Source organism: Camellia sinensis, chromosome 4 (assembly GCF_055761805.1).
Source record: "Camellia sinensis isolate YWXY chromosome 4, ASM5576180v1, whole genome shotgun sequence".
NCBI lineage: Eukaryota > Viridiplantae > Streptophyta > Magnoliopsida > Ericales > Theaceae > Camellia > Camellia sinensis.
In genome coordinates this window covers 96811673-96827068 of record NC_138964.1, presented here as the reverse complement: position 1 = coordinate 96827068, position 15396 = coordinate 96811673, and positions in this window count along the sequence as shown.

The following is a 15396-nucleotide window of genomic DNA, read 5'->3' as shown; positions in this document are numbered from 1 at the left end:
AGTTTCCCGGGGTGGAGTTTCATCTCTCTGGAGCTTTGTGCAAATTTCTGAAATCAATTGCAAACAAAGACAAGCCAGGGCATCGCGATGGATTTCCCGACAAGGCGACTCGAGCATGCATGCATCCTTTATCATTCAAGGCAGAGCTGAGGCAGTCCACATTCATGTAGTTTGCATGCTAGTTTAATTGCTTACGTAGTTAGTTTGTTAATTAATTAGAGTTGTGTAATAATTAGTTGTAATTTATTATTCATTTTGGTTGTATAATAACTAGCTTAATTAGATTGGCTTAGATTAGCTAGTTGGTGTTGTATTATTTATTCGGACCCTCCGTCGAGAGGGCCAACTGTTGTAATAAGTGTGCGTGTGTGTGATGCATGTCTTCCAACCCCACGTCTTTCTCCCTTTTATTTACCAGCTTATGATGGTTAGTTTTAGGACATGTTTCAATTAGCATCCTTATGCTTGCATGATTGTATCCATTCATCTGTCTTGCATGCACCGGGCTCGGCGCATCATACTAACTGCATTGTATTTCAATTCCGAGTTGAATACATGTTATCTGTAGCATCTCATATGCCATCTTAGAATAGTCGAGCCTATCTTAGTTGCATTTTGCATGTGTTGCATTAGCCATCTTAACATGAACTAGGATCATGCATTGATTACTAACTAGTTTCTTTTTTGGCTTGGAGTACTCGGTGAGTGTTTATGCTTTAGCATCCTTGCATGTGTGTGAGTGACTGCCATGATAGCATGCTTGCATGAGGCTAACTGCTTATGTGATATACCTGCCTAAATGCCTGTGGGTGAAGGTTGGATTATTTAAATTGGAACAATTCATCGATTACGAGTTTCAAGCCCACTTGAGAGTGGCAAATCACCATGTTTTCTAAGCCCACTTGAGGGTGGCAAAATCCGCATTTTAGCCTACTTGCGAGTAGCAAACCGCTTTCAAAAACAAACATGAGATGTTTTGTTCCAACTTAGACGATCCAGTCTATACTTGTATGTTGTGCGCATTACGTAGCAATTCTAGGCTAATAAACCGGAATAAGAGCACATATGTTTTCAAAAACAAGATATCATGTTTAGTAGTGGCCGATCTTTGATCGGGCGAGCGGGGGTGCTCATTGCATGACATTCCCCAATCATACCCAAGTTCCCGAGCCGAGGCAACTTTGGTGATGACGGACACGTGGCCTTAGGCACGGGTCAAGATTTCCTAAATTCTCCCAAAATAAAATATTTAAGCAGCGACTCTATATCTGGCAAAGCAGTCCATGTTTGGCACTTCTTTCTAAAAATCAGTTTTTCAAAACGATTTGCCAGATTTGGAATCTTTAGTGATTTATCAATCTCACATTACACTTTGCAAGATCAAATTAAGAACCGTGACATTGAATCCGAATTGTAGTGAGCCCAATGAACAAAACGGGATTTTCCTGGGACGTTCGGGCGCGTCTACAAAGAGTTACAACATATTTTGGTTCACAAGGCTTGTTTTTGTAGTGCGGCAAAATTCAAGTGTTAGTCATTGCATCCTGGAAAGTAGACGCCAGTTAAAACTCGAAGCACTGAAGCGAGGAAAAAATCTACTTTAAGGAGATTGTGTCCAACACAAACCTCGACATTAATTTCTGTAAGCATTTAATTCGGAAAAATAATTTATATAATTATTTTTTGAATTCTTTTATTTTGTTGTTTATTTTTATACATTTAATTTACACACACACACCACTGTGGGTATAGCACATCTCATTCTATTGTTAAATTCTTACATGTAGGTCGCCACATCGGGGATCAATCCAGTCATTCGTCTTCTTCGATTTTTAAGACTTCTCCTAGATGAACATAAATCTAGAAATAGAAACCTGTCTAAATTCAGACGAAAGAATTCAGTTCTAACACTCCAAATAGAATGTGAATATAACAAAAACTTCATTAAACACATCAGTATCAACAAACCCATTAACCCACATAAAAAAAAAAAAAAAAGTCATTAAATTTTTTTCTTTTCCTGTAACCAAATAATCACAAGATTAGAGACGAAAAAATAAATTAGAGATAAGAAAATAAATTTATAATACAAATAATCACAAGATTAGAGATAAACAAATAAATTTATAAAACAAATTAACATAAATACATCAATAATCGATCAGAAAAGGAAGTTGGACACCATTTAATCCATCAACAGTTTCAATGCAATGGGGGTGATAGTGGAGAATAAAAGACAACTAAAAAGTCTAAGCAGGGCTAAGTACCAAGAAAAGAGGGAGAGGGAGGGCAAAAATGTAGTCAATCACATTCCAAGTAGCCAAGCAGAAGTGCCCAAAAGTGAGTTTTTTAATTCAGTCTTACTCTCAGCAAGTTGACATAAATGACTTAACCATACAAACAACTTAACCATTACAACACAAACAAGATATTTTCAGGATGAACCAAAATTCTAACCAAATAATTGCGAGGTGTCTCTAAGATGACTAAATTCTAAAACTACTTCAAGCTTATAAATGGAAAGCTTTTTGCAAACAAAAATATATCATAATCAAATTCAATGCTTATATCTAGATGTACATACTAAAAGATATGTTTCCCCAAATACTCATATATTTAGAGTTAATATGACAATATGCAAGAAATAGATTAGTTAGCTATTGGGTGGTTCAAATGTGATGTGATCAAATTTGACATATTTATAGTTTCTTACTTTGATAACTGCACATTGTCTTTTTTTGACATTATAGAAGCCAAACGAGCCACAATTGTATTCTCAAAAGCCTCTTTGAAACCTGGAGAAGAATTTAGCAGCCTGCCTCTTGCAATCATCTGGGAGGGAAAAAAAAAAAAAACAACAACAACATCTAGCAATCATCTATCTATTTATTGAGGTTAAATAAGGATTTCTTAGAAATTATGGGAGACCAAACAAGAATTCATGTATATAAAACAAATTTGTCCATGAGATGATCATATTTCTTGGACTAACATTTTCAAGTGTAAAATCACCATTATATATACAAATTATGTTCTTTTCCAAAACTTTTGAGATTTCCTTCTTAATGTTCATAAACCATGCAAGAAAAAAATTGTTTTGTTCATGATTCTTGAAAACAAGACATGCATGTAAGGATCATGCAACCTAATAGGTGTTTGAACTAAAATTATGCCATGCATGTTGAGTTTTAAGCATGTATTCTTCTAATTCCTCGGTTTATTATTATATAGACCCAACTCTAATATTTACTCCATGAATTGAAATGTTTAATCTTAAAACTTTCATCCTTAAGCTTAAAATCCTCAACTCTCATAGAAAATTACTTCATTTTGTGAATCCATGCAAGAGAATGAATGTATGTTTATAAAGTTTTAGAAATCATACCATGCATGTATAATGTTTTCCAATTGTATTAGCAATATGTACAATTAAGCTCATGTTCTTCCTCTATGATCTTGATTTCCAAAGTTATGAGTACAACACTTAAAATTCATGGGAGTAGGGAGAAAAATCTTCCCTAGATAGAGTGAATTGAGGAGGATTAGGTTGATTTTCAATAGTTTCTTACGCTTCCTCTTCAATTTTCTTATCCTTCTTCTTGGTGTTTTTGATGAGCCACCATTGAATACTTAACAAAGATCCAAGCTTCTACATGTTTTTGGGGTATATGTCTGCCCAAATGTTCTTATAGAAGTTATTCTAATATTTTTTCTGCCATTAACACGATTTTTTGTTTGCTTTGGTTCTCTCTCTCCTTGTGGAAATTGTGTAGGTGGCCTGTTGTTAAGTTTTTTGGCAACTACATCAACTATTCTTCATCATTACTTACACCGTATAAATGAGGGATTTACGATAGGGTTTACTTTAGTTCTTATCATTGTCAGTCAATTAATTTCAAGCCTGCCTTCTATCCTTGTATTTACTCTAGCTATGCACTACAGTGGTGTTGCCTTCTATTTTGGTTCATTATAGATGTTTGTCCTATCTGTGCTTGTTAGAGTAAAGGAATCACAATGAAGATTATCCTATGAACATATACATAAAACACTTAAAATCACAAAACTTCAAGAGTCAGTCCATCTAATTGTCAACAAATAAAATGTGATCACAAATACGAAGCAAACAATAGGAACCAAAGGGTGTAGAATCCTGTTCGCATCCTGTTCTTCCACCTTTTTTTTACACAGCAATTCTCATCTTAGTATTGGTAAATACAAGTGTCTTTTGAATTTTTACTTTCTTCTTATGTCTCTTAAACCCCAATTTTTCTGATTGTTTTGCAATAATGAGGTCAAGTATCAAGGACAACTCCTTGGAAGATAACATTGAATTACTGCATGATTTGAATTATGAAGTTACATTTTCTTGTGTATACTAGGTTTGTTGTATGCTTATGACTATTTGTTGGACTTTTTTTTCCAGTTGAATGTCCACGTTTGATGTAATTCTCATGATATTTGTAATTTCTCATTTATGAATCAACAACAAATTGGTGGAAAATAGATAAAATGTTTAAGGAATTAGAATGAAGTGAGAGCACCTCTTTCTTTGCTACTATCTAATTTATCTGATGTTCCTTACTTTTCTGGTCCAGGTGGGTTCGATAATAGAATTGAGAAGATCCTATCAAGCATATAATGTAATGCCGAGTGTAAGCAAAGCTTTACAGTGTTATTGGGTATGCCTTATGAAGAAATCTTTCATTTAATATTCAGAGGTAAATAATATCTGCTTCTACTATGAAGATACATGAGTAATATTTGCTTCTTCTAATTAATTCTTTATTTTCTTTTTATATTATTTCCTAAATTAATTTACATGCAATTATTTCTAATTAAATTATGTCTCATCATCTCATAATCTCAATTACACTATATTAAATTATATGAATGTGAATTAGGCTCTAATTCCTATCCAATTAATTAATTCTAACTTGTTAAAATTAGCGAATCAGACAGGTTTAATTTTCATTCTAACCTATCTGTTCAAATAATACAAGTCAATAAATCTCATAACAATCAACAACACTTGATCAAATAATTAAATCACATAATTAACATATAGGAACATAGTTAATAGTTCCAATTAAGGCTCAACAAAAGCAGATGCTTCAAACCTATTTGAGTAATACTTATAAGCTTCTAGCAAATAATATCAGAAATTAGAAAAGAAAAACTCAGCTTTTATTATTCAATTCTCATCAAACGAAAGGAAGAACTCTTCCATGGAGTTTTACAACAAGAGATAAAAAGATAAAGAAGAAAAGAAGAGATATAACCAAAAAAAGACCCTTATCTGTAACTCCCTCCCCTCTTTATAATCCCTTTTTCTTGTAACAAATCCCGTAACAGAATAACGGCCCCACAACTGCCTAACAGAACAAACCCATAATTGCCTAACAGAACAAATCCTATCATTCCCCACCACTTAAAAGGAAGCTTGACCTCAAGGTTGAAAATGAGGAAAACGCTGTTACAAGGAGTACTAAGTCTCCTAGGTGGCATCCTCAGGAATAGAATTAGACCAGTGGACCAAAACCATGATAAGAGGCCTGCCATGCTTCTTGATCAGTTTTCTATCCAAAATCACAATGGGTTCCAATTGGAGCTGCCCATCAGGACTAGTAGGTGGAAAGGAAGGTTGCACAGCAATACCTTAACCCAGTTTAGGCTTCAATAAGGAGACATGAAAAACTAGATGCAGCTTGAAAGAAGATGGCAAATCTAATTTGTAGGCAACAAGTCCCAGCTTCTACAGAATTTGAAAGGGACCAAAGTACCTGGGAGCTAGTTTAACATTCTTCCGTAATGCCGAAGAAACTTGCTTGAAAGGCTAAAGTTTAAGGAAAACCCAATCCCCAACTGAAAAAACTCGCTCAGACTTGTGTTTTTCTGCTTGTTGTTTCATTCGATGCGGGGACTGAACCAGATGCTCTTTCAATAACTTCAAAATAGCATCTCTATCCTGCAACAGAGTATCAGCAGCTACCACAGCAGTATTCCCTAAAATATAGTGGTGCAAACTGGGAGGGGGTTGACCATGTAAGGCATCATATGGTGGGACTCCCGTAGTGACATGGTAAGTAGTTTTATACCACCATTCAGCCAGAGATAGCCATTTGATCCATACAGTAGGTCTGTCTCCCGTTAAGCACCTTAAGTACCCCTCAAGGCATCTATTAACTATTTCCGTTTGACCATCCATTTGGGGGTGATAAGAAGAACCCATACACAAGCTAGTGCCCTGCAATTGAAACAATTCCTTCCAAAATTTACTAGTAAACACAGGGTCCCGATCTGAAACAGTAGAAAAAGGCATACCATGAAGTTTAAACACATTATCTAAGAATGCTTGAGCTACTACAGTGGTTGTATATGGATGGGTTAAGGAAATGAAGTGAGCATATTTACTAAGCCTATCCACAACCACATAGATCACAGTTTTATCGGAAGAGCTAGGTAACCGTTCAACGAAATCCATCGAAATATCACTCCAAAGCTTAGTAAGAATGGAAAGAGGCTGTAACAACTAAGGTGCTGCCATTTTTTCATACTTATTCTACTGACATACGTCACATTTAGCCACAAACTTAAGTACATCAGACATGAGGCCTTTCCAATAAAAACCTAGTTTGATTCTTCTATAAGTTCTCTCCCCTCCTGAATGCCCACTTATGGGAGTTGCATGATGTTCCTTGATGAGTGTGGTCTTTAGCTAAGGTGAACTACCCACCACCAATCTAGTTTTGTAATAGAGCATTTGATGCTGCCAAAGAAAATGAGGATGACTGGGTGGATTCTGAGTTAAATCTGCGATAAGTTGTTGGATAGAAGGGTCTTGTTCCCAACTGGCTTGAAGATCCTTAACCCAATGGCAGAGAACAACGGAGAAAGCTGACATACTGCTCATTTGGTCATACAGCAATAAGGCATCTTCCTCACCTTTTCTGAACAAGGCATCTACAGTGTGATTAGACTTACCACACTGGTATACAATTTCGTAATCAAAACCCATAAGTTTGGAAAGCCATTTTTGTTGCATAAGAATGATAATTCTCTGCTCCAGCAAGAATTTGAGGCTTTGGTGATCAGTCCTAATGTGGAAGTGCCTACCCAAAAGGTAATGCCTCCATTTGGTAATAGCTAGAACTACAGCCAAGAATTCCTTCTCATATATAGATAACCCAAAGCTTCTGACAGACAATGACTTACTAAAATAGGCTATGGCTTGTCCCTCCTGCATCAATACAGCTCCCAACCCCTTATCAGAAGTGTCACATTCCAACACAAAGGTTTTATCATAATAGGGTAAAGCCAATACAAGAGCAGTAGTCATAGTTCTTTTCAATAGGACAAAAGCTTGTTCAGCATCCTTGGACTATTTAAAAGTATCCTTTTTGAGTAATGTAGCAAGGGGTTGGCTAATCTTGCCATAATCTTTCATGAACCTTCGGTAATAGCCAGTCAAACCCAAAAATTCTCGAAGAGCTTTCAAAGATTGAGGTCTGGGTCTATTTTAACAGGGTCTGCAGCCACACCAAAACCAGAAATAATATGCCCCAAATACTCCACTTGCTACTTCCCAAAAGCACACTTGGACATCTTGGCATACAGTTGATGAATTCTCAATTTTTCCAAGGTCAAGGTCACATGAGACATATGGTCAGCCCAGCTCTTACTATATACAAGGATATCATCAAAAAATACTAACACAGACTTCCTCAAAAATGGCCTAAACACATCATTCATCAGACCTTGAAAGGTGGATAGAGCATTGGTCAAGCCAAATGGCATGACCAAAAACTCATTATGGCCTTCATGTGTTCGAAAAGCTATTTTTTCAATGTCAGGAGCATGCATCCGTGTTCGATGGTACCTAGATCTTAAATCCAACTTAGAGTAGAATTAAGTTCCATGCAATCAAGTAATTCATCAATCATGGGAATAGGGTATTTGTCCTTGATAGTGTCTTTGTTTAAAGCTCTGTAGTCAATATACATTCACCAAGTGTTATCCTTTTTCTTAACCAAAAGGACTGGTGAAGAAAAAGGAGACACACTATGCCTAATAACCTCTGAAGTCAGCATCTCTTTTACTATTTTCTGAATCTCATTCTTCTGAATATCTATAAGGCCTGATATTTGGGGGATGACTACCATCCTTTAGAGGTATTTTGTGATCATGTGATCTAATTGGAGGTAAGTCATTGGGTTCCTAAAACACATCAACATAATCATGTAAGATCCTATCAAGATCCAAATGAACCTCGTGGTCAGCTTCAGCATAATTGGAATGTAGGCTGCAAAGGTGAGCTATAATTCCCTGTGGGTTTTTCTGCATCAACTTCTCTATTGCCTTAACTTCAATTTGTTGTATCTCCATTGTTGCACCACCTTGCAACACATGTTTTTTGCCAAATGCAGTGAATTCCATCCTCAAATACTGGAAATCCCATAATACGGTCCCAAAGTAGATAACCGCTGGACTCCCAATACCATGTCACAAACCCCCAAAGGTAATAATCTCATGTCAACTATAAAAGTTGTACCCTACATAACCCATTGGAAATCTTTCACCAGAGCATTGCTTTGTAACTTGGTACCATCAGCTACCACCATTGTTAAAGGATTAGTCAATTGGATTGATGCTCCAGTTCGTTTTGCCATTACTGGGTCCAAAAATTATGGGTACTACCAGAATCAATTAATATAGTGACCATATTCTTCTAAACCTTTCCCTTAATTCTCATAGTCTTATAAGAGAAAGAACCTGAAAGGGCAAGAACTGAGATTTGCAATTCTTCTTGCACATTTTCTTTGTGCATGTCCTGCACCACATCCTTAAAGACATCTTTCTCATCCTCAGCTTCAAGCATAAAGAGTTGTTTCTTCTTGCAAACATGGCCTCTAAAATATCTCTCATCACATCCACAACATAATCCTTTCATTCTTCTCTCCTCCAATTCCTTCTGTGTCATTTTCTCTGCAGCATTTACTGACTCCACAGGTTTTGGAGCTGGTTCCATTGATTTGCTACTTGTAAGGAAACTGGTACTGTAGCTTTTGGAATAAACCCTATTCTTCTTGACTAAGGCCTCAATTTTGTCTTCCTGTAACCTTGCTAAACCCATGGACCCATGGCTTGTGACATATTTCTTGGTCTAAACATCCGTACTACTGCCTTGATTTCATCTTTGAAGCCACTCACAAAACAACTAACAAGAATTATTCTGATAATCCATTTGTTTTATTGGCAAATTATTCAAATTTTCCCTGGTAGATTTTGACTATTGATATCTGTCTCAATTTTGATAGTTGTCCCATAGCATCATCAAATAGGCTATCTCTAAATCTATCAACCATGGCCCCAACAAATTCCCTCCAAGATCTGAGAACATAGGTCTTTTCATATCATCGAAACGAATGAATAACCCTATCCCCCATGTGTATTGAAGCCAATCGCACTTTTTGTGTTTTATCGATCGAATTAAATTCAAAGAACTTCTCATATTTGTATACCCAAGCCTCTGGTCTTCACCAAAAAATTTTGGAAAATCCAATTTGGCAAATCTAGTGTGCCACTGATTTGGATTATTGGTGGGTTCTAGTGTAGGAATGAGCAGAGGAACCGAAGAAGAAGAACTCACATTTTCTGCGATTTGCTCATACTTCAAGTTCAAAGCTGAAACCAAATCCTTGATTCTGGCCATGGCTTCGGCCTGTTTATTCGAGCTTTCTTTTAGATACCGAATAAAATCCTCAATTCGTCTGATATCTTGAGATCATGTACCTGTAGACGCGTCCTCGAGGGCCTTGCTGCTACAGTTCGGACTCAAATGTCACGGTTCTGAATCTAGTCTTGCAAAGTGCAATGCAAGACTGATAAATCACCAAAGAGTCCAAATCCGGCAAATCATTTTGGAAAACTGATTTTTAGAAAGAAGTGCCAAACATGGACTGCTTTGCCAGATACAGAGTCGCCACCTAAATATTTTATTTCAGGGAATTTAGGAAACCCTGACTCGTGCCTAAGGCCACGTGTCCGTCATCACCAAAGTTGCCTCGGCTCGGGAACTTGGGTACGATTGGGAAAGGTCATGCAATGAGCACCCCCGTTCGCCCGATCAAAGATCGGCCTGTACTAAGCATGATATCTTGTTTTTGAAAACACATGTGTTCTTATTCCGGTTATTAGCCTAAAATTTACTACGTGATACGCACAGCATACAAGTATAGACTAGATCGCCCAAATTGGAACAAAACATCTCATGTTTGTTTATTTGAAAATGATTTGAAAGTGCTACTCACAAGTAGGCTAAGACGTGAATTTGCCATCCTCAGGTGGGCTTAGAAAAACATGATTTTGCCACTCTCAAGTGGGCTTAAAACTCGCATTTGATGAATTGTTCCAATTCAAGTAATCTAATCTTCACCCACAGGCATTCAGGCAGTTATATCACATAAGCAAATAGTCTCATGACAAGCATGCTATCATGGCAGTCACTCACACGTATGCAAGGATGCTAAAGCATAAACACTTACAGTGTACTCTAAGCCAAAGAAAGAAGCTAATTGGAAATCATGCATGAATCCTAACTATGCTGAAATGTCTAATGCAACACATGCAAAATGCAACTAAGATGGGCTCGGCTATTCTAAGATGGCATATAAGATGCAACAGTCGATACATGTATTCAAATAAGAATTGAAATGTGATGCAATTAGTATGATGCGCCGAGCCCAGTGCATGCAAGACAAATGAATGAATGCAAACATGCGAGCGTAAGTATGCTAATTGAAACGTGCTCTAAAACTAACCATCAAAAGCTTAGTAAATAAAAGGGAGAAAGACGTGGGGTTGGAAGACATACACACACTCACGCACACTTATTACAAAATTGGCCCTCTCGACGGAGGGTCCGAAAGAATAATACAAATCACCTAATTAACTAACTCGCAAGCTAATTAATTACAAAACCACTTAACTAATTAAATGAATCAATTAAGCTACTAAGGCAGTAAAGAGGCCTCGAGAAGAGGGACAAATGCATGCATGCTTGGCTCTGCTCGGAAATCTATCGTCATGCTTCTGTTGCCTCTATTTGCACTACTCTGCACCTCTGAAGACTGCAAAAGTCTCAAGGATGCTCCTGAACCACTCCCTGAGCACTGTGGGATGTCACCGGCCGAAAGGCAAGGCCACCGGCCAAGTGGAACTGGTCATCGACCATTTGTGGAGATCTCGGCCAACAATTCATAGCCGGCCGACACTGAAGATGGCCGACCGACCATCTCTTCCTGCAGAATCCTATTTTTGCTGCAACAGAGGACAGACAGAGCATGGCAATGCATTTTTAAGGCAATGTTTGCACCATCACCCTCCTTATCATGTTTAAGACTCAAAGGAGTATGGTTCTCGACCCTCGGGCCATCAATCACGCATTTCAAAGCATGATGGCCAAAGGAGCCAAGTGTGCAAATTAATGTACAATGAATGCACAAAACACATGAATGCCTCATACTCTATCATGTTGGATCAAGAATGTCGACGACCAAGGATTGAGGCACGTTTCATCACTTCAAGTACGAAACGTCCCTTGATCCTTGTATTTGGTTTAACACCCTAAACCAAACACAATGCTATGCAAATGTACCAAATACAATGCAAAGCATGCAAGCAATGTAATGCAACATGTGCAATGCAATCCAATGTAATCAACCTAAGCATGCAAGTTAAGTCAATGTAACATGAGCATGACCAATGCAATGCGATATAACCTAACATGCATCCAAACATGCAAGAATATGTGATAACATATCAAGCACATGACCAAAATGCAAGCTAACAAGCATGCAAGATGCGACTTAAGCATGTAAATATGCAAGGCATGTAACAACATGTGAAGCAAGCATATTTAGACCAATATAATACATGCATGACGAATTTAACAAAGTGACATAAGCATGCAAGCATACAATGCAATAGGCAGGCAATAACAATACCAATGATAAGCATGCAACAACATGCAATAGGCCAAGTATGCAACAACATGCAAGGCAAGCATGAAACAACATGCGGGAATGGTCTTAAGCCAAAACGGACAGCTCTCAAATAAGCCCAAATCAGTGGCCAAGATGCAAAGAAAATGAGGACAAATGCACATACAAACATGCATGCCAATTGGCCTAAAGACTAAGGCATGAAAGGCAACTTTCAAGAACACTTAAAAGAAGACAAACATGGACATTAGATCAACATGTTAAGCTCTGAAAACATATAAGGGATGATGCCAAAACAAATAAACCATGCAAGTAAGGCGTGCAATGAAGCCCAAAACTTGAGACTAGCCAAGGGGTTCAAACCATGGCCACATGAGGCAAGCCCAAAGGGCCAAGGGGACCAAAATCCGAGCTTAAGCATGTCACAACATGGCTAAAAGCTTCATGAAGTTAAGCCAAAACATGCAAGCATAGTAGTCTAAATGCTAGATACATGTGAAGACAAATAATGGGATTACAAGACAAGTATATGATGCATGCAAGAGACCACTAAACCAATTCAAAATAGAGGTATAAAATGACAAAATAACACTAAATACCTACTGTAATGGTGCTAAAACAAATTAAGCATACATGCTATCATACTATGCCATTAACACAAGAATATGAGACATAAGGAGAGGGGGGGTGTCCCTCCCTTTCTCAGGACCTTAAAACACCATCCCCACCACTGAAATTCCTCTGGATTTCAGTGGTGAGAAAGCCAAAACAAGGTGGTCCCGAAGCTCACAAAAGAGGCACAAAAATAAGGCCAAATAAGGCCTAAGAGGGGATAGACAACCCCAAACACAAAAGTGACCTTAAACAAAGATTAAAAGCATGCAAAAACAGAACTTTTATCAGTTATAAGTTAAGCTCAAAACAGCATGCAAGATAGGCTAAAAGCTTATGCAAGAATGGGGAATAAAGAGGATAGTTTGTCACCCTTGAAGAACCTCTTCAAGAACACCACTCCAGCACCTCCTTCTGATCAAAACCAACTCAAAAACTCTAGAATCAGCTCTTTAGCACCTCTGTAGCTAAAGGATGGTGTATTACTAGGCGCTTTAGTGTAAAAATAAGAACAAATACACCCTTTAGAGCACTATAACACACACAAATATTGAGAGAGAGAGAGAGAGGGAAATATAGAGAGAGAGTGATATATATCTTCTATATCAGTCTCTTCAACCCCTGAGAAAGGAGGAAGAGTTCCCTCTTTATAGAAATCCAAATGCAAAGCTTCTTGGAGAAGCTTGCACAAGGATGAAATCCCTCCATACACGTGTATGGAGGAGCCAGTCTGTGCTCTCCAGCTGGCACAACTGGCAAGCACAAACTCCACAGACACAAAGAGAAAGGGTCGGCCGGGAGAAATGGCCGATTTCCCAAAACAAAGTGCCAACCGGCCAAAGATAGTGCCGATCGCCCAAATATTTGGCCGATGGCAAGAAAACATGGTCGGTGGCATAATGTCTTAACCGATGGGTTCCAGGGATGGCCAACAAGCCACTACCTACCATCATAAGCAAAAAAAAACACAAGCTCTTGGTCCACAACCAAGGACAAAACAGTCAAGTTGAGAGATCCTAAGGCAAGGCGCGCAGCCGAGTCCTTCGGGAACTCAAAACGAACACGATCATGGATGATCATCGAGTGCTCCAACGATGACGTCCAAGTCTTGAGGACGGTCAAAAATGAGGTGTCTACAGTACTGTCTGCCATTACCGAAGTGGTTTGCCCCAAGTCCGAAGAACGGTGGCTCTGATAACACTGATAAGCTTCTAGCAAATAATCTCATAAATTAGAAAAGAAAAACTCAGCTTTTGTTATTCAATTCTCATTAAACGAAAGGAAAAGCTCTTCCATGGAGTTTTACAACAAGAGAGAAAAAGAAAAAGAAGAAAAGATATACAATCAAAAAAAAAAAACCCTACCTGTAACTCACTCCCCTCTTTATAATCCCCTTTTCTTGTAACAGATCCCGTAACAGAATAACGGCCCCACAACTGCCTAACATAACAAATCCTATCAAATGCACCATTGATAGGTTAAACAAGTGCATTGTAAAGTAATTTAAAGCAAAGAAACACTTCAAACTAACAAAATTATCCCCAATTCTGGGTTTTTACACATATTCTACACATCAAAAAAGTCATTCCATAGACCTCCAAATGGAAAAGCCATAACAACTTCCCAAATCAACAATTCAAGGGGGGCTAAAGAAACAGAGTGAACTCAAAGTAGAAGAAGATAAATAGAAAACAAAAAAAAAACTGATGGAACCCATTAATGGGTTAGGCTTGCGGCTTAGAATTTTGACAAGCTTAAGAGACATTTTATCAAACAGTCAAAAAAAAAAAACAAAACCAAACAAATCCTTTGTTATTAAGTTGGGGCTTTTAAAAAAATGTACATATTTGGTAAAAAAAAATGGTTTGAAATCACCTTATGATAGTCCAAGAAGACCGAGATGTGAGATCTTTTAAGCGAGTTCGTCACATCAAGATCTTCTGGGATGTGAGTGAAAAAGATCAAGACTGGAGAGTGGATTCTCATGATCTCGATTCTCATCTGATTGTTTGAGATAGAGTGAGGGTGAGAGTGAAAGATCAATCAATTGAGAATGAGAACAAGAACATGATAGCAAAAGCATGAGAATGCAGGTGAGAGAGAGGGAGAGTTGACTGTTGGTGACAAAGTTTAGAGATCGTGAGAGTTGAAAAGAAGAGGCACTATAAATTTGTTAGAGATTGTAGATTGATGAAGGGCATGTGGAGAATAGGTGGACTGTTGCACCCAAAAAAAATTTAGACACAGAGAGAGAGAGTAAGAGCGGGAGATATTTTATATAGATGGTTATTGGCGACTAAAATTTTTTAGTCACTGAAAGTATTTTATAAATCTCTCTAACATATTTGAAATGTCTTCCTCTAAAAATTTTTGTTCTTTGGCAATTAAAATTCTTTTTTATCGCTGAAAATAAACTTTTGGCTACCAAAATTTTGGTTGCCAAATGTAAAAAATAATTTTTTATTTTCCATTCAGTGACTAAATAGTTTTAATAGCCAAAACTCAATATACAACGACTAATTTTTTTTTTTGGTCGCTGAAAATAAACTTTTAGCTACCAAAATTTTAGTTGCCAAAGATAAAAAATAATTTTTTATTTTTCATTCGGTGACTAAATGGTTTTAGTAGCCAAAACTCAATATACGGCGACTAAAATTTTTTTTTGGTCATCAATTCTGGTTTTTAGCGACTAAATTTTTTTTTTAGTCATCAATAACTAATATATTCTGATTAAAAAAATTAGTAACTGAATATTTTATTTTTACCGATTAAAAAAAAATTTAAT